A 22,266-nucleotide genomic window follows, 5' to 3' on the forward strand; every position below is an offset into this window, starting at 1 on the left:
CTTTTATTTAAATTCAGTCTCATTAACATATGCCGTATTATTAGTTTCAGAGGTAGAATTCACTGATTCATCAATTGCATACAACACCCAGTGCCCATTACTTCCAGCGTTCTCCTTAATGCCCGTCACCTAGTTATCCCATCCTTCGCCCTCCCCTCCAGCAACCCTCAGTTTGTTTCCTAGAGTTAAGAGGCTCTTGTGGCTTGCCTCCCTCTCCGTTTTCCTCTTATTTTATTTTTCTTTCCCTTCCCCAATGTTCATCTGTTTTGTTTCCTAAATTCCACATATGAGTGAAATCATACGGTATTTGTCTTTCTCCGACTGACTTATTTCACTTGACGTAATACTCTCTAGTTCCAACCACACCATTGCAAATGGCAAGATTTCAATCTGCAAATGGCTGAGTAATTCATCTTCCCAAAATTGTCACTCAAAACATTTTAGGAAATATTCTTCTGGCACTTTTTTTTTTATGCTTATCAGCACACATGGCCACCCTCCCCTCTAGCTGGGATCATGCTAGACCTACTGTTTCATAATACACTTTTTTTCACCTACTATAGTGTAATCATTTTCCTATTATTAATTTTGCTTATCTATTGTTTTATTAGTCATTATAAAAACCCAGAGAAGTAGCAAAGCAGTTATTAGCCCCATTTTAGAGATTAAGGGAATGAGGCACAGAGTGACCGTATTAAAGCCATAGAGCAGCTCAGCGTAGGTCTTCCAACTGCCAATACAGCACTCTTCTCCTCCATCAAATCAAAAGGGCAGAAAAGCACAAATTGAGGTATCATTAATCTTCCTTTGCAAGGATTAGAAGAATTAATGATAGGTAGTTTCTATAGTGACTTCTTAAGAAAGAAAGGCTAGATAATAGTTTACTATTATATCTATAATGATACTAATGTACGGATGAGAGAAAACACAATGTTTTCAGAAATTTAAAAATATTTGGGAAAGGTTGGTGCAGATGTGGGATTCTCATCCATTGCTGGCAGTGATAAATTGGTATGACCACTTTGGAAACTGGTAAAATATAAGTAACGTACAACTATTCTAACACCCAGCATTTCCAGGCATAGATATAGACCTAAGAGCAGAGCAAGGCTCAACAAACTATGGCCAAATCTGGTCTTTATAAATAAAGTTTTATTGAAATACAGCCACACCTATTTGTTTATGTATTAGGTAGGGCTGCTTTTGCACTACAATGGCATAATTGAATAATTGTGACAAAGACCATGTGACCTGCGAATCCTAAAGTATGTACCATCTGACCCTTTATAGAAAAAGTTTGCTGCCCCCCTGCCTAAGAGGAAAAGTGCACATATTCACAAAAGGACAAGTACAACATTTATATGTACAAGACATTTATATGTACAAGACATTTATATGTACAAAAAGACATGTGCAAGAACAGTTTTATATACATTTGCCAAACGCTGAAACCCACGCAAATGTCTACAATAATAGAACAAAGAAAGGTTGGTATATTTACACAATAGAATACTATACAATAACAAAAAAGACAAAAAAGCTATTGCTACCTGCAATACAACATGACTGTACTTCATACGCATACTGTTGAGTCAAAGAAACCAGACACAAGAGAATATCTACAAAATGATACCATTTATATCAAGTCCAAGAATGGTCCAAATTAATCTGTGGTGATAGAGGTCAGAATAGACTGTAAGGAGGTATAGAGAGGCTTCTGGGATTCTAGAAATTTCTATCTTATTCAGAGTGGTAGTTAAATGGATGCAACCATATTTTAAAACCCATCCAATTCTATGCTTAAAAGTACATTAATCCTCAAAAAAAATTATGAAGAAAACTTGTAAAGTATGAGAAATTCTCTGAAGAGCTAATAAAAGAAGTATACCAAAAAATCTAGGATATTGTCAGATGTGAAATTCCCACCATATTATGAGAGGTCTCTGATTAGACAGAATAAAGTGGCAGTGTTTTTAATTGAACTATGTTTGACATATATAATATTGTGTACTATTAAGGTATACAACATGTGATCTAATTCATTTATATATCGCAGTATGATTGTAAGTGGTAGCTAACATCTCTAGCACATCACATAATTATCAGTTCTTTTTTGTGGTGGGAACAACTAAGACCTAGTCTCTTCGCAAGTTCAATGTTTATAATATAATATTATCTATTATTAACTACACTGTGCATTAGATCTCCAGGACTTATTTCACTTTAAGTTGCAAGTTAGTACCCATAAACAACGTCTCTCTTATCCCTTCACCCTCCAGCCCTGGAAACACCATTTTTTGTATTTGCCTTTTTATATTTGTATTCAATCACTTCTCTTTTTTTTCTTAAATCTGTCTGTATGTATTTATATTTATGCTGGCTGTTACCTATACCTGGAACTTTCTTCCCCTGTAAACATCTGAATTGCGACTCCCCTGCTTCCTTCAAGTCTTTGCTCAAATTTCACTTTCTCAGTCTGACCTACACAGACCCCCTATTTAAAACTGCAATCCGGGGCACCTGGGTGGTTCAGTTGGTTAAGCGTCTGCCTTTGGCTCAGGTCATGATCCCAGGGTCCTGGGATCCAGTCCCACATCAGGCTCCTTGCTCAACAGGGAGCCTGCTTCTCCCTTTCCCTCTGCCTGCCGCTCCGCCTGCTTGTGCTCTCTCTCTCTGACAAATAAATAAATAAAGTCTTTTAAAAAAGAATAAAAAAAAATAAAACTGCAGTCCATACTCTCATCTCAATATTGTGGATTTTCCTCACTGTGCTGGGTTTTTCCATTGCACAAATCACTTCCTTATATACTATGCAATTTACTTCTTTATTACGCCTGCTATCTCTTTCCCAATAAACTGTGAGCCCCATGGAAGAAGAGATTTATATCTATCTTATTACTTCTGCATTCCTGGCATCGGATAGGCATGCAATAAATATTTTGTTGTATAAATAAGTGAATGAAGATGGACAACTATTCTTTTGACACTAGTATTTAGAATTACTATGATCCGTAGATTCTTTCTTTCTTTTTTTTTTTTAAGATTTTTTATTTATTTATTTGACAGAGAGAGACAGCCAGCGAGAGAGGGAACACAAGCAGGGGGAGTGGGAGAGGAGGAAGCAGGCTCCTAGTGGAGAAGCCTGATGTGGGGCTCAATCCCAGAACACCAGGATCACGCCCTGAGCCGAAGGCAGACGCTTAATGACTGCGCCACCCAGGCGCCCCCATGGATTCTTTCTGAAAAGAGTACAGTCATTCATCCTCCCAACTAGTAATACATGAGCATGCTTGTTCTTTTCTATTTTTATTAGCATTGCAAGTTATCAGTCTTTTTAATTGTGGACTATTAGTCAGAGGCAACTATACTTCGCTGATCTTTTTATATTTCATATGTTCATTAATCATTTGCATTTTCATTTCTAGGAACTGATTATGTCATTTGGCCACTTTTATTTTGGATTGTCTTTTTTTAACTTAAAGGGACCTTGTATAAATTAACTTAATCCCTTATCTATCAGATATAGTCTAAATATTTTATGCCATTCTCCCTTTGTATTTTAAACATTTGACTCGAAACCTTTTGACGCTTTTCTGTTCAAAGAAGTGTAAGAATATGAATGTTCCCTTTTATTATCTAGATGAAACAAAGGATGTTTATTTTATAGCCAAACTTTATGTTATCTTTTTGCAGGGAAGGACAGGGATCAAGGCTCTTAGTCAAATTGCAGTAGTCTTTAGTAGCAAGGACAGGAAATCATCAGTCTGTAACTTTGCAACAGTCTTGCCTTTCGGGAAAAGGGAAAGAGAAAGATAATTGCTAGTCTAGGTTTAAATCATTGGACCTATAGCAGAACTCTTTCTACATCAATGAGAAGATTCAAAGTTTGTTGATGTTGCCTTTCCCTTTGTTTTTCTTAAAACAGAAAATCCAGTTTGGTCTCAGGATAACCAAGCCATGATTCTGTGAGCAAAGAGTAACAATTTTACAACACAATACATTCCATTTGTATAGTGACTTACAGTTCCAAGGTACTTTCATAAATATTATCTCATTTAATCCTCAAAAACAAAACTGTTTCACAAAAAAGTAATCAGAGTTTCATTAAAAGCTAACCCTGGTGACCAGGGTCTCATCACATTGATTCTGTGACAGAGCCGAACCCCATGGCATCTCTGGAGAATTTCCAATGCAACCGAATTATTCAGAAGTTTAATAAGTAACAACATTAAAGAAAATGATATTGGAATATAAGTTGAAGAGGTTGGGCCTAAAAATAGGTTATTTCTTCTTTTTGTTTTATAAAAGCCTTCAAGTTCCTGTGTATCTCCTCTGTCCTACACAAAAACAGTGACATCAGCCTGGTGCTCGTGTCTACTCTTGATCTGCGCCAGTATTTACGATCCACAGAATACAAGCCAGGAGTGTCAAGAGAAAAAGCCTTCTGGCAAATAGAACCCTATTATTTTACCAACTCTTAAATCTTGAGGGCTTTCTTTCTCTACAATACGTTCTTCTTGGTTCTGGAGGTTGAAGAGATTTTTTTAGAAGATGAAAAAGAATATTAACAACTTTTTAGAGAATTACCAATGCCTTTTTATTTTAGAAGTACACGAGCTTACAAGATGAAGCCTATAAATGTATTTGAAAGGTCTTGAGTCATAGTCAAATATGTTTTGTTTTATATACTTTATTTTTTTTCTTAGGAAATTCACAGTAAAGACCATAATGAAGATAAACATAAGGAATAGTGCATTAGGTTTACCTTTACAAACGTACCTGGTGAGGCGTTAATACCACTGAGCTCTGCATGTAGGGTACAGAACTTTATTTCTAAGGCAGGGCTCATGCATGTATGCTCTGAAATAATGTGGGCTCCCTTCGCTTTATAAACTAAGCTGAACTCCATATCTGCCCACATGTTCCTCACTCAGCTGGCTCCTGCCATTCTTAATTAATCCAGTCTGTGCCAGATATTTTTAATCTTTTATGCCATCTGTTTCCAAATACTGTGCTGGTCAAGGCCTGGCTGGGTTTCCATACTCTTCAACCTTTCCTATTTTAGCTTTTCGGGTTTTGATTGCCGTGTTTCAGAGTCTGGTTTCATTAACTGAAGTCGTGAACTCAGCAAAGGCACCAACTCTGCCCTTACTTCAAATAATTCTGGCCTTGGGCACTTCCTTAGTATTTAATGGGAGAATGAGAAGACCTTGATCTGCCTAATAAGGCAGCTGGCCAGCCAGGCAGTGTATCAATCTCAGTCTCAAGACCTACTCATCTCATCATCGCCCCGTGTCAGTAAACCGAGGACTTGCGGCGTTCCAAGGGAAAGGTTCAGAGAATCATGCTGCTTTTCTTGTGCTATCAGCACAGAGGGACTTTTGGCTTGGAACCCCATGTGGAACTTGCTCACATGGATTTATTCCAGAATATCCATTTTTCTCCAAGTAACACTTCACCAAAAAGATGAAAATAAGGATATGTCGAGGATATCTCTACATAAAATGCTTATTCACTTTCTATTAAAATGGACTTCTTCTTGCATAAACTTGTTTTTCTTCTAGAGAAAACTTATTAACCTATATATTTCTGAATTGTAGCTTAACTCAATACTAGTCCCAGGCAGTAGAAATTTCTTTGGGATGAAAGCATGGCACGCATGTTGAAAATAATGTTACAACAGCTGACCCTTGAACAACACGGGCTTGAACTGCGCAGGCCCACTGATATGTGGATTTTTTTTCCCATGGCTATAGTACCGTACTGAAAATGTATTTTCTCTTCCTTGTGGTTTTTTTAATAACATTTTCTTTTCTCTAGTTTACTTTATTGTAAGACTAAGGTATCTAATACATATAATATACAAGATAAGTGTTAACCTACTATTTATATGTGTTAACCGACTGTCTATGTTTTGGTAAGGCTTCTGGTCAACACTAGGCTATTAGTTTTGGGGGACTCAAAAGTTACGCAAGGATTTTTTTTTTTTTTAAGATTTTATTTATTTATTTGATAGAGATAGAGACAGCCAGCGAGAGAGGGAACACAAGCAGGGGGAGTGGGAGAGGAAGAAGCAGGCTCCCAGCGGAGGAGCCTGATGTGGGGCTTGATCCCATAACGCAGGGATCACGCCCTGAGCCGAAGGCAGACGCTTAACCGCTGTGCCACCCAGGCGCCCCTACGCAAGGATTTTTGATTGCTCAGGGGGTCAGCACTCCTAACCCTGGTGTTGTTGAAGGGTTAACTGCAGTCTAAAAATCAACTTAATAGCTTATAGTGTTAATACCTTTCCTCAACGTCAGTCTAAAAACCAAGTTTATAGCTAGCAGTATTAATAGCTTTCCTCAACCTAGGTCACTGTTTTCCACCTAGGATTTCATTTTCTAAGGTAAGGACCATACCTGTTTAATTTTTTCTTCACCTACAATCTGCCCAGGACTTAGAGATAATATGCAGTGACATTCTTGAATATTCAACCGTGGGGGCCCTGCATTTTGTATTTGGCAAAAAGGATGAATGAATTTATACTTCACCTCTCCTTGCAATATAATTCCCTCCCAATATTCTTTACTAACCTTTTCTTATTTTTATTTAATGAGCCCCCAGGATTTTCCCCCTCTTGTCACTTCTTTTTCTTCCCTTATGCAAAAGAAAAAAAAAACCATAACTCAAATATCTCCTTTCCGGGAGTGGGGGTGAGGGGTGTTTTACCAAGATCAGGCCCACTACCTTTCGGGCACTAGCTAACAGGCGCAGGTGCTCTCCCCACCGCCCCCATCCCACCCACCTTAACTCTAGCGTCCCCTGGTAGGCTGGCCCCTCTTGTTCTGGTCTGGGCATCCACCATCCACGAAGAGGAGACAAAGAGCTCAAGAGCCTTACATACAATTCTTGATCCCGCTAACTCTGCTTTAAAGTCTTCAATAACTTCCTGGCAGTTTTGCTGAGAGCAAGAGCCTATGCGAATACCTACAAAAAGAGGGTAAGTGCCCTTTCACTTTTTCTCCTCACTGAAATGGATTATACAACTTGTAGTTGTTGACCCCATGTGCTCATCAATAAGTCATCAGTTGCACAACCGAGACTTCTTAGTGGTTTAGGGGGACTCCTCCCACATCTTCTCTAAACCCTATTTTAGAAAAGGGGACCATAGGGGAATTCTGGTTATAACACCCCCTTCCCCCATCTCTTCCGGAAGCTGCCAATGTACTATCTCTAGAAACCTCAGGTAGGTCTGAGAAACCCCTGATCCAACCCCCTGCCCAAGTTTCAAAGGGCTCTGATAGGTTAGGTCATGACAGAAATTTCCAGTCACTTTTTGGGCTGTTTGGGCTTAAGCAAAATCACTAATAAATATCAGTTTATCCTCATGCTGCCTTCACTTTCACAATTGCTTCTATGCTGCACTGAAAAGAATGAGCCAGACTTTCCACAGAGTTTCATATCCTCCTGAGAGAACTTGAGAAGCCAGGATCCTCTTTGTTGACTTTTCCTGAAGAGAGCGAAGGAACCAAAGAAATGAACTGTCCCAAATATTTAAAGATCTCTCATTGCTGGGGGCCACTGGGGCACAAAAGGTGTCCTGAAATGAAGTAGGTAATTCCGCAGAGACCATTCGCACATACACTCTTACTCAGAGGCTTTGGGAAATGGATGCATTTTGTTTAATTATTAGTTAAAATACAGCTTATAAGTCAGAATATTGGTTTGGCTGCAGTAACAATGAGACGAAAGAACAGTGGCTTTAGAAACATAGACTTTTTATGTCTTTCCTGTATAAAAGTACAGGGAGGCAGACAGGGAGGCAGCTCCATGATCTTGATCTTCTTTTCATCATTCTTTCATCCCCAACAACTGGTTTCCATCAGAAGGTCCACAGTGTCTGATGTGGACCCCACCACCACACCTGCTTCCCAGCCAAAGGGAGGAGTACAGAGCATGGGCTGCCACCCCTCCCCCAAGAGCACCTTTGTTCACAGCCACTGGGCCAATGTCTATGGCCACACTGGTCTGCAAGGAAGGCTATGAAATATACATTTTACCTGGGTAACCACTACCCATTCATTCATTGATTTTAGAGGGGGGCAGGAGCAGAGGGAGAGAGAGAATCTGCCCAGCACAGAGTCAGACACAGGGCTCAACTCGGGACTCCATCAACCAACACCGAGACCATGACCTGAGCCGACAAAAAGAGTTGAGTTGGACGCTTAACTGACTGAGCCACCCAGGCGCCCCACCATTTACCCCTTTAAATAGGAGAGAATGGATATTGGGGGCAGCTAGTAATTTCTGCCACAGCCTCCCCTCCAAGGACTAGGATATAGTATCTACAGTCAATACAGAGAGTGGTTCTGCACTGTTTTCCAATCCCTTCTTACTAAGGAATGGATGAAAACCATAGTCTGGAGTTACTCTATTTTCTTTGTTTTGACTCCAAATCTTTTTCCTGATCCTTTTCTGTGGCCCACATGTTTTAGAAGCCACATTGTTCTAAAAATACACAGCCATTTCTCTACATGTTCTTTATTTACATTTATACTAAATGCAGATACTTGTATTGTCTTGGTCTCAAATTTATAAATGTTCACCTTAAGGTAAGTCTCTTCATCAGCTACATTTCTGGACGTATTGATGATCCGCTTTCTATGTAAGAGAGACAAACAGCGTGTGAACTTTAAGGAGGCAACTGGGAGGGATGTAAGTATTGTGGAGTTCAGAGTCAGATTTCTCTGTATCAAATCTCTGCTCAGGGACACCTGGGTGGCTCAGTCGGTTAAGCATCTGCCTTTGGCTCAGGTCATGGTCTCAGGGTCCTGGGATCGAGCCCCACATTGGGCTCCCTGCTCAGCAGGGAGTCTGCATCTCCCTCTCCCTCTCCCTCTGTGAGCTCTCTCTCAAATAAATAAATAAATCTTTTAAAAAAAGAAAAGTCTTAAAAAAATCTCTGCTCAACGTTTTACTAATTGCCTGCTCTTAAACAAGTTACTTTACCTCTCTGAGCTAGGTATTTTTCAGTAGGAAGTAGGAAGCGAGATAGATTCCCTTATGCAGATATTGCCAGGGTTAAATGATCGGCTGCACAAGTGTCTGGCACAGTCCCCGCTGTGGAGCAGGTGCTCAGGAAACGATCATTCTTTTTGCTTGACTTATGGACATACTTCATAAAATTCCTTCATCTAGAAATGTTGTTCTCTTCCCCCTGCTCTGAATCATGACGAGTTGAAGACAGCCCTGATTTTTTGGCCACTCAAGCACCGCTTTAACATGACATATTGCCTAAAGAACTCTTGTCCAGAGTGCAGAAATCTTCGGTTCTGTGACACTGAGCCTCCCCATCTCTCACAGTTCCTTCCCCAGTAGTTATAGAAGCGCTGTCTGTTGCCGTCAAATTGTTTCGTACCAACCATGTATGAGCTAAATGTGCTCGGGCAAGACAGTATTTACTTACCAATCTATATCATCTCTAAATCTAAAAAGAATTGCAGGCAGCTTGTAGATATCCAGTACAGTGAGGTAAAACTAGAAGACAAAACCAGAAAAGGAAACAAATGGAAAACAAAGAATGGGGCATAAACCAAGCCAGGAAAGAAACGAGCGCTACAATGCACACTCGAGAGTTACCGAGGCCTCCCTCTGCCCGGGGACTAAGCAGTGGGCGTCATTTCGCGGGGCCTCTCTCCTTGGCTTACAGATGGCCACCTTCTTGTTCTCACGATGTTCTCCCTGCACATGTGCATACAGATTTCCCTTTCATATAAGGACACCCGTCATCCGATAATGAGGTTAAAGACCTCATTTTAACATCAATGCCTCTATGAAGACCTTGTCTCCAAATAAGTTCACATTCTGAGGTACTGGGGGTTAGGACTTCAGCATGTATGTTTTAGGGAGACACAATTTAGTCCATTGCTTCCGATAGAACAAACTCAGATCATGTTACTTTGTTTTATTTTGCGTTTTTTTTTTTTTTTTCAGATTTTTCTAAATCTTGCTTCTGGTTTTCATAGGGTCCTAGGATGATCATTAAACTTCAATGACTGCAAAGAGGGCTAGAGAGACCCTACTCACGTGGGCTTAGGGATCCCTAGGATTCTGCTAAAAAGCCATTTGCTGCCCTTTGGGTGAAAACTGCTCTGGGAGCAGCTGGTAACGGAGGCGCTGTCAGCTCTGTCTCTTCCCTCCTCCTCTACCTAACATAAGTCAAACTTTCTTCCACTGTGTTCCATAGCACTCTCTGGAGTTCATGACTGCGTCTGCCTTCTAGTAGTTTCCTACAGCTTTGCTGAGTGCAGTAATGTATCAAAACATCTATAGAATTTGGATGAATGCCTTTTCATGCTGCTGAGAGACATGTCATAATTCAAGAATCTGTCTCCAAGCCCAAAAGACCAAGAAAAGTTTTTGCCTTTTTAGATTTTCCCAGCAAAAAGAATAAGACCACAATCGAATCTTTGCGGCAGTCATGCCTCAACATTTGCAAGAGCAAGAAGGTGTGAAAATCACAATTTTAGAGTCAGAAGGCCTTCAATATCATCTCCTCTCTCATTTTCACGAGAGAGAATGGAGGCCCAGAAAGGAAGTCTCCTGGGTCCCCATGCAGCCATCTTCCTATTAGGCTTTCTTATTATCATCAGACCCAAATATAACTGCTTCAAACACTGCCTACGGATGGGACATGAGAACCTAACCCAAGTGCCCTTTATCTGAACCCCTTGAGGCCATATGTGTCTCTGAGTTCAAAAAGTGTTTGCACGTCAGAAAGGCAATTCGGTGCGTACACCATACATCCCATGACATTCCTGGTGGGGCTGCGGCAACACCTTCTGACCAAACACATTCTAAACCTCTCTGCAGCAAAGTGTGTGAATGTGCACGTTACATGCAATAAAAAAGGATCATATGTGTCTTCATGGCACTTTGTGGGTCCTACCTAGAGTGCGCCCCAAATGAGTTAGGAAAAACTTACAGTTCTCAAAGTTTTCCATTCTTTCTGGATTTGGGGACTGGGGATCAAAGACTGTTGGCTCACGTCCCTCTAGAAGAGAGATTCTCAAGCTTGGTTGTGCGGAGGAACCACAGAAGCACTGAGTCAGCCTCTTTGGGCTGTGGCCTGGGAATTGGAATTTTTGACAAACCACCCAGATGATACTGAAGCAGATGGCAACAGACAAAATCCAGAAACACTGCAGCGCTACGGCAGGAGAAACAGGTGGGGACCTCAGCTGGGCTATTTTTATCACTCGTCTCTCCCAGCACCTCCCTTTGACATCTGTTTGACCCTGCAAACTAGCTTCACAGAATTTTTCCATGACATTTTGATGGGAAGTGGGTGTCCAAAGGGCATGCACATGCAAATAATAAAAGAGACAGGAGAGAAAAAACAAAGCTAAACGAAGAGGAGAAAACTTCTGTTCTAAGAATGCTCAGGGTACGGTCTAGTCATCAGATTATGTCACAGGTATTCATTCATTAGTTACTGAGCACCTACCACGAATTAGACACTGGCACAGGCAGTTGCACAACCACACAAGAATTCCATACTAAATAACGTTATTCTTCTTATATTTTTTGCAATGCTCCTTCTTCCTCCCCGAGGGTCTTCTTGTTATTGATTTTTTTGAGGGGTGGGCTTTGGCCGTGGAAGCATACTGAGCCCCTCCAGGCTGTAGCTCCATCTGCTGGAATAAAAAGAAATTAACCAGTGTCTCACTATTCTTTAATATAGATGATTCTTTGCACCCGTGTTATATCATAACTCATTATTTGACCACTTCACTTGCGCTAATGGAAGTTATTTGTTTGTTAGCTGTATGAAAGCGTATGAGAGAATTATCTATGAACGCCAACGGAGAGCATTACTCTAATCTACATGGTTGAGAAGGCTTTCGTGTTAAATAGGTTAAGACCCAGGGAAACATCCCTAATATAGCCTGCACTTGCTGGAGATGAAGAACTGACCTTCCTTGCAAAAGTCTTACTCTGAGCCTGAGCTCCTGAGAAAAGCCCCCAAGTGTGGCTATCACCGCCTCTCGGGCTTGGCAATAGGTAACAAGCTAGGCAAGGGAGCACAGAATAGCATGGAGCGCTCGTTAGTGGACCTTCTGGGTTTACCATCTGTCTGCGGAGCCTGAAGTCGTTCTGCTGATCACTCCTCTCCCCTCTCCTTCATCTCTTCTATCACCATTCATTTTCTCTGCAACATCCATTTTTCTCCCTAAATCCCCTCTTGTGTTTTACTCACCAAAGCTGGTGTTCTCACTCCTCCTCTTCTGAAGGTCTATTCCTCCAGGTTTGTCTCTTTGTATAGTTTACATAGGGAGATCTGTTGGTGTCTGCAGACGTTTCTATGTTGATGTCTCCACGTGGAACAGCATCTCTGCAGGTAGATGTGTATCTCAGCAAGAGGGAGTGGAGGGGAGAAGGCCACGGCTATGTTTAGTCCCATCAGCGGCTCACATGTGGCCGCATAGCAGGTGCTCTTCTTAGACTGTTTGACTTCTTTGGAAAGGAAGGATTTGAAAAAGTGGGGGAGAGGAAAGAAGGTAAGCAGGAAGAATGAACACTTGTGGAGGTGGGAATGGATGTGACCCAGGGGAGGGCCGGTGAGAGAACTGGAATAGAAAGGCCTGTCTCCCCAATGTCAGCTCCACAAATGAGGGGACCTCATCTATTCTGTTCTCTGGAGTCCCTGCAGGAGCTTGAACAGGGCCTGACACACAGAAAGCACCCAATATTTGTTGAATGAATGAGTGTTGTTGGGGTGGTGGTTCCACGCTACCTAGAGGAATACCTACAAGTATCTAGAAGTTTGTAAATTGTAGAGTGTTTCTCAGTCGACAAATACAGGAACATCTGTGGTGCCAGAAAAGGGTTGGGGAAGTAAGGATGAGTCAATCAACTTCGGCCCTGAATGCCAGACTCAGCATTCTGAAGCGGAGGAAGCTGTTACAGTAATCCAAACTGCAGAAAGGGGGGTTTCCATGTGCTGGAGCCTGAGGCACCCTGCGGGAATCCTCACCAGTGATCACTGCTCAGCTCCTTACAAACTGGGTAACTTGGGACAGGTTTCCTTTCTCATATCTCTGGATTCTTCTCCTCTGCCTGGTCTATGAACTATAAATGTTAGGGGTCCTCAGTGCTTATGAGCTGCCTTCTCTTTAAGTACGTTCTCCCCTTCAGGCCAATGGCTCTAAACACCACACATATGCAGATAACCCCCTATTTTTCTCACCCAGATGCATGTATCCAAATGTCTAATTGGCCTCTTCCTTTGGAGGCCTGCTCATCTTTTTCCTACACGGCCAAAACTTAACTCTTGATTTCATGTCTCATTTCTTTTTCCCAAAACCTGCTTGTACTCCAGTCCTCCCAGCTCAGTTACTGGCCCTGCCATTCACCCGGTCACTTCAGCTAGAAATCTATCTTTGGGTCCTCCTTTTCCTCACTTCGTCCCACATCCACCGGCAAGTCAGAAAGACTCTACCTCACAGACAGGCCCCTCATCCTTGTACTTTTCTCCCTCTCCGCTCACTCCCAAGCCCAAGTCCCCACCAGCAACTGCTTTCACTGCTGCATTTGCCACCCTTCTGGTCTTCCAGGCCTCCGTCTTGCACTCCTACAAGCCATTCACCACACTGACAGAGAGCTATTTTATTTTATTTTTTAAAGAGATTTATTTATTTATTTGAGATGGAGAGTGTGCTTGTGTGAGTAGGGGGAGGGGCAGATAGAGAGGGAGAGAGAGAATCCTCTAGCAGACTCCCCGCTGAGCGTGGAGCTTGGTGCGAGGTTCAATCCTAGGACCCCAAGATCATGACCCCACCTGAAATCAAGAGTCAAATGGTAACCAACTGAGCCACGCAGGTGCCCCACCCCCAGAGAGTTACTTTAAATATTAACCTAGATTAGTCTTTTCACTGCTCTGAATCTATTCAGTCTTCTCATTGCATTGGAATAAACCCCAAACTCCTTGCCAAGGTGCACAGAGATCTCCTCCTCTGGGGCTCCCCCACCGCATTTCCTTCAACATCCCCAGCCCCACTTTGCCCTGGTCACTCAAACATGCTAGCCCCCACTTGTGTTAAGGCCTCTGAACTCCCCCTCAGGCCTTTCCTGGTTGAATCCTTTCTTATCACTATGTCTCACCTTAAAGAAAAGCCTTCTTGAATTCTTCTAGCCAAAGTGGGCCAATCCACCTGTAACTCTGTCTCACAAGCCTCTGCTGTTTACTTCACAGGATTCTTCCCGGTCTGTACTTATTTTACTTATTGACTTGGTTATCCCCGACTAGGAGATAAGCTCCTTAAGATCAAAGACACTGTCTTATGCACAGTGCATCTCAAGCGCCTAGAAAAATCCTTGGAATAGACTAAGGATTCAGTAAACATTTGTTGAATCAATGCATGAGCCTCTATAGGCTTTATTTTCTTATTCCGGGACCTAATGATAATACAACATGCCTCACAGAGTTATTACGAGGGTTAAATGAGAAAATACTAAGAAAGCAATAAATGTTAGCTGTTATCACTATTACTAATGCTATTTTTCCATATTACTACTAATAGTAGTCATGGTAGTAATACCATTGTTCTTTTCAATAACCCTTATGAGGTAGTCAAAATTAACTACAATTTACTGATAAGGAAATGCAGAGCAGAAATGTAAATAACCTCCTTCAGATCACATAGCTAGTACAAAATAGAGCTTGAATTTTAAGAGTAAAAAATTAGAAATAAGTACAGGTCTCAAGCCTGAGTGGTTGGAGGAAAGGTAACATAAACTCCTGACAACATAAGTTTTGGACAGTGGTGGCTCCAGGGGTAAGACGTATGGTGCTGAGCAGAGAACTGGATTCCCAAGGTTTGATGCATAGTAAACTATTGGAGATACAGAACTTTTATTCAGAGGAAAAGACAAGAGAAGACAAGAGTTGAGATTGGAGCATTAAAAAAATATAACCTCACTATTGTGATCACAGTAGCATATCTGGAAAGCTGTGCAGGTAGAGTCTATTAGCAGACACACACACACACACACACACACACACACACACACACACACACACAGTCCTTGCGACTGAAGGACGGTGCATGCTCCACAAATGGGTCTCTCACCCTCTCTCTCTAATCCACCCACACTCCTATCTACCCTGCCCTCACTGGAATCCCCTTTGGTATTTCTGTTTCCAGACCCTTCCTCACAGCATCCCAGATCCATTTGGGAAGCTCCTGCTCAGCTCATCAAGGACTAACTTTAGGACTCTAAAGTAAATGTCTCCCACCTACTAGAATAACAAGGCAAAATATGACAACAAAAACTCTTTCTCTTCTTTTTTTTTTTTTTTAAGATTTTATTTATTTATGTGACAGAGAGACAGCCAGCAAGAGAGGGAACACAGCAGGGGGAGTGGGAGAGGAAGAAGCAGGCTCCCAGCGGAGGAGCCCGATGTGGGACTCGATCCCAGAACGCCGGGATCATGCCCTGAGCCGAAGGCAGACGCTTTAACGACTGCACTACCCAGGCGCCCCAAAAACTCTTTCTCTTCTTATATTCAGATTTCTAAAAGTAGCTAAAGTTTATATAGCACTTATATGCCAGGAACTATTCTAAGCACTTTAAGCATGTTAACTAATTTGTTCCTTGTAACAACCCTATGAAATAGATGCTATCATTTTCTTTATTTTATGGTACATTGAGACACAGAGTGGCTAAGTAAAGTATCTAATGTCACCAAGCTACTTATAAGAGTGGGGTTCTAATCCACACAGCGGGGTTGATTCCAACATTCAACCAAGCTTGAGAATCACTGATCTAGGACACAGAGAGGCTGTCTCTTCTTTGAATGTGAAAATAAGAACAAAGAAAAAGATGTAAAGATAGGTTGTTCGAATGGAAGATAAGTTCAATTGATGAAGCTCACACATATTGAATTGGATCATCTTGGTAAAAAAAAAAAAAGAAGAAGAACTGTTTAGATAGGTGGTTTGATGATCTGTGGAGAGAGAAGAAGGGAGTTTAAAGACAGAGGTCCTTCAAATCGCCACCGTGAGGATAACACTGAGGAGGATCCCTCAGCAGAGAAGTAAGAGGCAACATGAAGAGGTAATGACATTGTGGCACCTGAATTTTCATTGAGCCAGACCTCACACTGATTGGTCCTCTAATAGCTGTGCTTCATAGACTGTTGGAGATGTAGGGAAAGCTGATGGAGGGTGACCCATGGTTGGGTTGGGCTCAGGAAGATCAAAGAAAATGTCAGTTGACATGGAGTCTGGTATTGTGCCATGGTGAGCTAGAGAACAAGTTGAGTAGATTTGGAGAGTGGGAAAGAAGGCCAGTGAGGAGACGGTATTTTGAGAAAGGAACATTCACAACTGAGATCCCAAATAGGAAATAATCCTTTGAGATTTATAGCTCTTAGGGCACATAAAAACATTTAACATTCAAGCACTTGTTTCCTCTAAAGTTCAATAGAGTTTTATGAAATGAACAGCAGACACAAATTCTCAGATCAATCACCAGACAAAGCTCTACCAACAACCAGCTATTAGATTTGGGACAAGTCCCTCTGTGGCTCTCCAGGGCTCAGAGTGCTTATTTACCCTGGGAAATGGCTTGCCTGGATAATTCTCAGGACTTGTGTACCTGAACTACTAGTCACCTTGTTGGGTTTCTCAGCTGCATACATCACCAACCTATAAAAATATTCCTCCTTAGGATGCGTTTCTTTCTGTTATTTCCCCACCCCAAAATATTTTGTGATGCCTTCTCTTATCTCCATGTTCCCATCCCCCAAACGGCTGTAGCAATCTTGCTATTAGAAATAAGCATCTTGAGGGGAAAAACCTCAAGGTTCCCATTTGTTTTCTAGCATTAAACTAGCAAAAGAGTTTACTGGCAATCCACTTAAAGCGATGGAGACTTATTAAAACCAAAAACAAGCCGCTCGTGGGAAAGCTTTTGTGCACTTGAGCATAACTCTTCATTTGTGTCAGCCAAAAGTCGTACTGACTTATACTGTCAGGCATTTTAACCAAATTGAAGTATCACATTATCATTACAAGTTTCACAATTTGTATCCTAGAGTTTTCTTCTTCTTTTTTTTACCGAAAAGTTGAGTTTAAGGTAAAATTTCAACCTGTAAAGTGAGGGGGCTCATCCAGCACACTGTCAGCTGACTTGCTTGTTTCATTTACTATGAAACCAACTTTTGCTCTTGATTCTCCCTCCCCTCCTCTCCTCTCACCTACTTCCTGAAAATGTCATTCAGGTCAGTGTTCTCAGTTGCAAACCAGGTGCCGCCCTGGGGACGGTATCACACTGTAGCTGTAATGTTTAGATACAGGTTTACAAATAGAGTCTGATGACAGAATCGTCTTTATAATGTAGACTCCACAGAAATTTTGAATTTCTTAGTTACTAGTGAGCTTGGTTAGAAAAGTAGAAACTGTGTGTGTGTGTGTGTGTGTGTGTGTGTGTGCATGTATATGTATATGTGTGTGTGTGTGTGTGTGTGTGTGCATCCAACCCATCAATTTGCAGATGAAGTCTACTGAAATGTAAGGGAAACCTTATTAAAAATTTATTCTATTACTAGCAATAGCAATAATGATTGATACTGTTCAGTACACTTCCACATATGCTTAATATGTGTTTTTCATAGTAATCTGTAGAATTGTGCAGAAGGTGGTTGGGAGTTCTTGGTGAAGTGCTTCCTAGTTTATAGATGGCTGGTTTTCTTGTAGAGAGGAGAGAGAGAGGGAGAAAGGTCTAGTTATCTTCGTGTTCTTACAAGGACACTAATCCCATCATGGGGCTGCACATTCATGACCTGATGTCCTTCCAGCGGCCTCACCTCTAAATACCATCACATTTGGGCTTCAACATATGAAGTTGAGGGGAACATAACATTCAGTTCATAGCATGTACCTTCTACTCCCTCTCATGCCCACCCACAAGCCTGTTTGCCCATGCTGAAGGAGGAGATTGCTTCCTGTTTGCCCAGCCAACTATGAACCAGCTCTGGTCCTGGCAAACGACCATCCTCTCTGACATCCAGTGGGCTCTAAACACACTTTCTCCAGCAAGACCTAAACCCCAGTGTAAGGAATGGAATGCCTCCTTCCAAGCTGTCTATCCATGGGTACTCTTCCTCAGCCCTAAGACACCCTTTAAAGTTCTGTTTACATCTTTATTGTTCCTCTTCTATCATAGTTTAATAATTCTTTATATTAAACTTCCCCTGTTTTCATTCCTGTTGGTTTCCATCTCTTGATTAAACTGAGATTAATATAAGTTCATTTGGGAAAGTAACAACACATATGTGTTAGAGATATTCAATCTACAGGCAATGTTTAAGAATATAAAAGGATTCTTAAATCCCTTGCAACTGCTACCAGCAATCTTCTGAGTGTCCACAGTCACCAGGCTGGGAAACGCTGGGCTACAACTTGCAGGAACCAAAGCACAAATTCTAACATGGAGATGGAGCTGTTTGGGAAAGGCAACCCATTTTCCCATCATGCATGTTCCACCTGTAAACTGAGTGTTCTTTAGCAGTTCACCAAATAGCCCCCTGCCTTATATCCTCACCCATCAAACATATGCTTAATAAATGTTGGTGTCAGCTCTACCCTTCTTTCCCCAGCCTTTCCCAGATCATCACTATGGTGTTTGTTGTTGTCCCTCCCTCCTAACCTGCAAGGTCCATCCTAGTCCAGCTTCTGAATTCATCTTGCTCGAGATTAGACCCAGTCCCCTTCTCCCCACCTCTTCAATCCAAGACAGACTTAATGTTTGTAATGTTCATATATTCTGGATCAAGAGGGATACTGCTGACCATCCAACATCAACACCATTTCCTAATACTCAAAACTCCCTCAACTCCCAACCCACAACATTCATCTTATTCCCCATTAACAACTCTTTCACAGGGGAGTCAGAGAAAGTTAACATGGCCCAGCTCTCAACACACAAATTCAAATACCCCATTATGACTTGTTTCTTCCATGCCCACACTTTTCATCCAATCAGGGGGCTTTTCCTTCCCCCTCCAGTTCCTAGCCCAGCTGGCTCTGGGCTTTCACATTCCAGGATATTTCACCAGACATCTAAATCTCTCTTCTATTTCTTACCAGAACAATTTGTTTCCACCCAATCCAATATCCTCTTAACTCATATGTTCACATCTAAACACTCAGCAAAAAGAGGGCCCTTCAGATACTAAGACCACCCATTAGAAGACAATGAGGAGTTAGGAATGAAAACAAAACACTTTCACAATCATATCTCTGACTGTGCTTTAACATTCTATCATTTCCAATAACAATTCTTTCTTTGTGTTGTTCAGATTTTAGAAGCTACATAACCAGTACGTGTTACAGTAGCTTCATGGTAGTGACAAGTGTCTGTACAAATTTTGTTGATCGAATTGTCTCTGAAACTGACTCATTTTGCCTTTCAATGATTGACCTTATAAATTACTTCAATACAGTATGAAGTTAGCCTCATGGTGCTTCTCAGTGTTTTAATTTAATTTAATTTAATTTAATTTAATTTTAAGATTTTATTTATTTATTTATTTGACAGAGAGAGAGACAGACAGCCAGCGAGAGAGGGAACACAGCAGGGAGTGGGAGAGGAAGAACAGGCTCATAGCGGAGGAGCCTGATGTGGGGCTCGATCCCATAATGCCGGGATCATGCCCTGAGCTGAAGGCAGATGCTTAACCGCTGTGCCACCCAGGCGCCCCCTCAGTGTTTTAATTTTAAAGACAACTAGTCTGAAGATAAAATGGAATAGAAGACTATATCTACACTAGCATCTAAAAAAAATTAAATATGAAGGGGAAAAAACTGAACAGAAAATTTGCAAATTTATTGGAGGAAAATTTTCAAGTCCTTCTGAAGAACACAATAGACTTTGAAGGGGTTTAGAGTATGCCATCCCAAAATATGACACTCCAACAAGGATTGTTTGGGGCTAAAAGCAATTGAGGGGGAAAAAAAAGACACAAAAACACTCTGTCCTACCCCCTCTACCAGGAAGGGCAGGATGATTCTTTATAATCAAAAGTGACTCTAGACTTTTCAGCCCAGAGAATGTACATAACAAACTTTACTAACTAGCCCATACCTTTCATTACTTTCCCCTATACATTTACCTTCTTCTTTTTTCTTGTCCCTTTTAAACAAATTTATTGTCCTTTTGTTAAGATGCTATTTAAGTCCCAGTTTCAACCACCTCTTTGAGTTACTCATCAATGGGGTTTCTCTACACTGAACACAGCATGTGTTAATAACTGTTTGCTTTTCTCTTGTTTTTTTTTTTTTAATATTTTATTTATTTATTTGACAGAGATAGAGACAGCCAGCAAGAGAGAGAACACAAGCAGGGGGAGTGGGAGAGGAAGAAGCAGGCTCCCAGCAGAGGAGCCTGATGTGGGGCTCCATCCCACAAGGCCAGGATCACGCCCTGAGGGGAAGGCAGACAGCTTAACCCAGGCGTCTCTGCTTTTCTCTTGTTAACTTGTCTTTTGTCAGTCTAATTTGCAGGGCCTCAGCTGAGGAACTAAGGAGGGTATAGGGGAAAGTTTTTTCTTCCCCTACATCTTAAATGAATACAAAGACATATCTTGGCTATTGTGGATAGGGAGACTCAATAATGAAAAGGTGTCAATTCTCCCTAAGTTAGTTTCTAAATATGGTATCATCCCAACAAAAACAACACCATAAAGTTCATATGGAAAAATAAACAAATTTAAATAACTAGAAAAACTAAAAGGAAAAAAAAGAATATTAAGAAATGGAATTTACCAGATAATGAAACAGGTCACAGAGTCTTATTAATTAAATGTCTGATATTGGCATATGAATAGAAAGACCAGTGGAATAAAATAAAATCTTCAAAAATAGACACAAATCCATTTAGAAATTTGGTATATGATAAAGATGACATCCATATTAATAGAATAAAGATGGATATTTAGATTAACGGGACAACTGATTGTCCTTTTAAAGAAAAAGTAAGATATATCTATGCCTCACATTGTACATAAAGAGAAGCCTTTCATTATGTTAGATATTAAAAGTAAGAACAAATAAAGAAATAAAAATTCTAGAAGAAAATATGGGTGAATTTCCTGCTAACCTTGGCATAAGAAAGGCCCTTCTATGACTGAAAATAAAGAAGCCAAAAAATTAAAGAAGGTAGGTTAAATAACATGATTTTTTTTTTAAATCCATTTGCCTGGCAAATGCAGATAAACAATGTAAAGGAAAAAATGATAAACTGGAAAGAAATTACAAATCAGATCAATGACAAATACTATCCTCCTGAAGAGATAACATACTCCTTAGGAGCCCCGGAAATTAAGATTAGGAATAATCCCATAGAAAAAACAAGCAAAGCACATGAATAGACATTTCATAGAAAAAGAAATACTCCCGGTGAAATAGAATAGAAATTAATATGATAAATACAAATGAAAACTACATTACCACAAGGGAGAAATGGTGCAGCCCCTTTGGAGGAAGTCTGGCAATACCCACCAAAATTTTGGTTCAGTGTTCCCTGGACCCAACAATCCCACATCTGGACGTCTTTCCTACAGCTACTTCTGCACACACAGTAAATAAAAATGCACAAGGCCACTTATTGTGGCAGAGCTTGGACAGAAACCAAAAAAAAACTATGGTCCATTTACATAATACTACGCAGCTGTGAAAACATAATGAAAACCTTTTCTGTATTGATATAGAGAGGCATTCAGGCTACACTGTTCAGTAAAGAAAACAACATGCAAACCAGTATGTATTATATGCTACATTTTATGTAATAAAATGAGGCGGGTAGGTAAGAATATATTTTAGTCTTATCTATTTGCATATGCATAAATAAATATTGGAAAGATAAACAAGCCAACAAACCAACATGAATTCATAGAGTAGGGAGTGAGACAGGATAGGGCAGATGGGGACAATGTGGAGTGAACATCCTTGTGTGTACCTTTTATATAATTTTGATTTTTGAATCATGTTAATGTGTTACCCACTTGGAAAAAAATACTGTGTTCTTTGAAACAAAGGATTGCTTTGCATTGCAAATAAGACAAATAGCAGGGCCTTGGACCCAAACAAGAAAATTCTCAGTTTCCACACTTTTAACATGACTTTTTCAGCTGTTTTCTTCTTTGGAACATGACTTTTTAAGCTGTTTGGGGTTTTTTCTTAATGGCATGAGTCATGGTGGATTTTTACATTTAATCTC

General features: G+C 40.8%; 1 long non-coding RNA gene across 1 annotated transcript; it reads right to left on the reverse strand.

The window, feature by feature from the left end:
• Positions 1 to 7,641: 7,641 nt before the first annotated feature.
• LOC123803361 (uncharacterized) lies at positions 7,642 to 11,689 on the reverse strand. The gene is made up of 2 exons (XR_015726013.1): positions 11,489 to 11,689; positions 7,642 to 9,519 (listed from the first exon to the last, which is right to left on the reverse strand). It is a non-coding gene; the product is annotated as an uncharacterized LOC123803361 (long non-coding RNA).
• Between the last annotated feature and the right edge of the window lie 10,577 nt (positions 11,690 to 22,266).

Source organism: Ursus americanus, chromosome 11, assembly GCF_024610735.1.
Source record: "Ursus americanus isolate L20-20 chromosome 11, mUrsAme1.1.p, whole genome shotgun sequence".
Classification (NCBI taxonomy): domain Eukaryota; kingdom Metazoa; phylum Chordata; class Mammalia; order Carnivora; family Ursidae; genus Ursus; species Ursus americanus.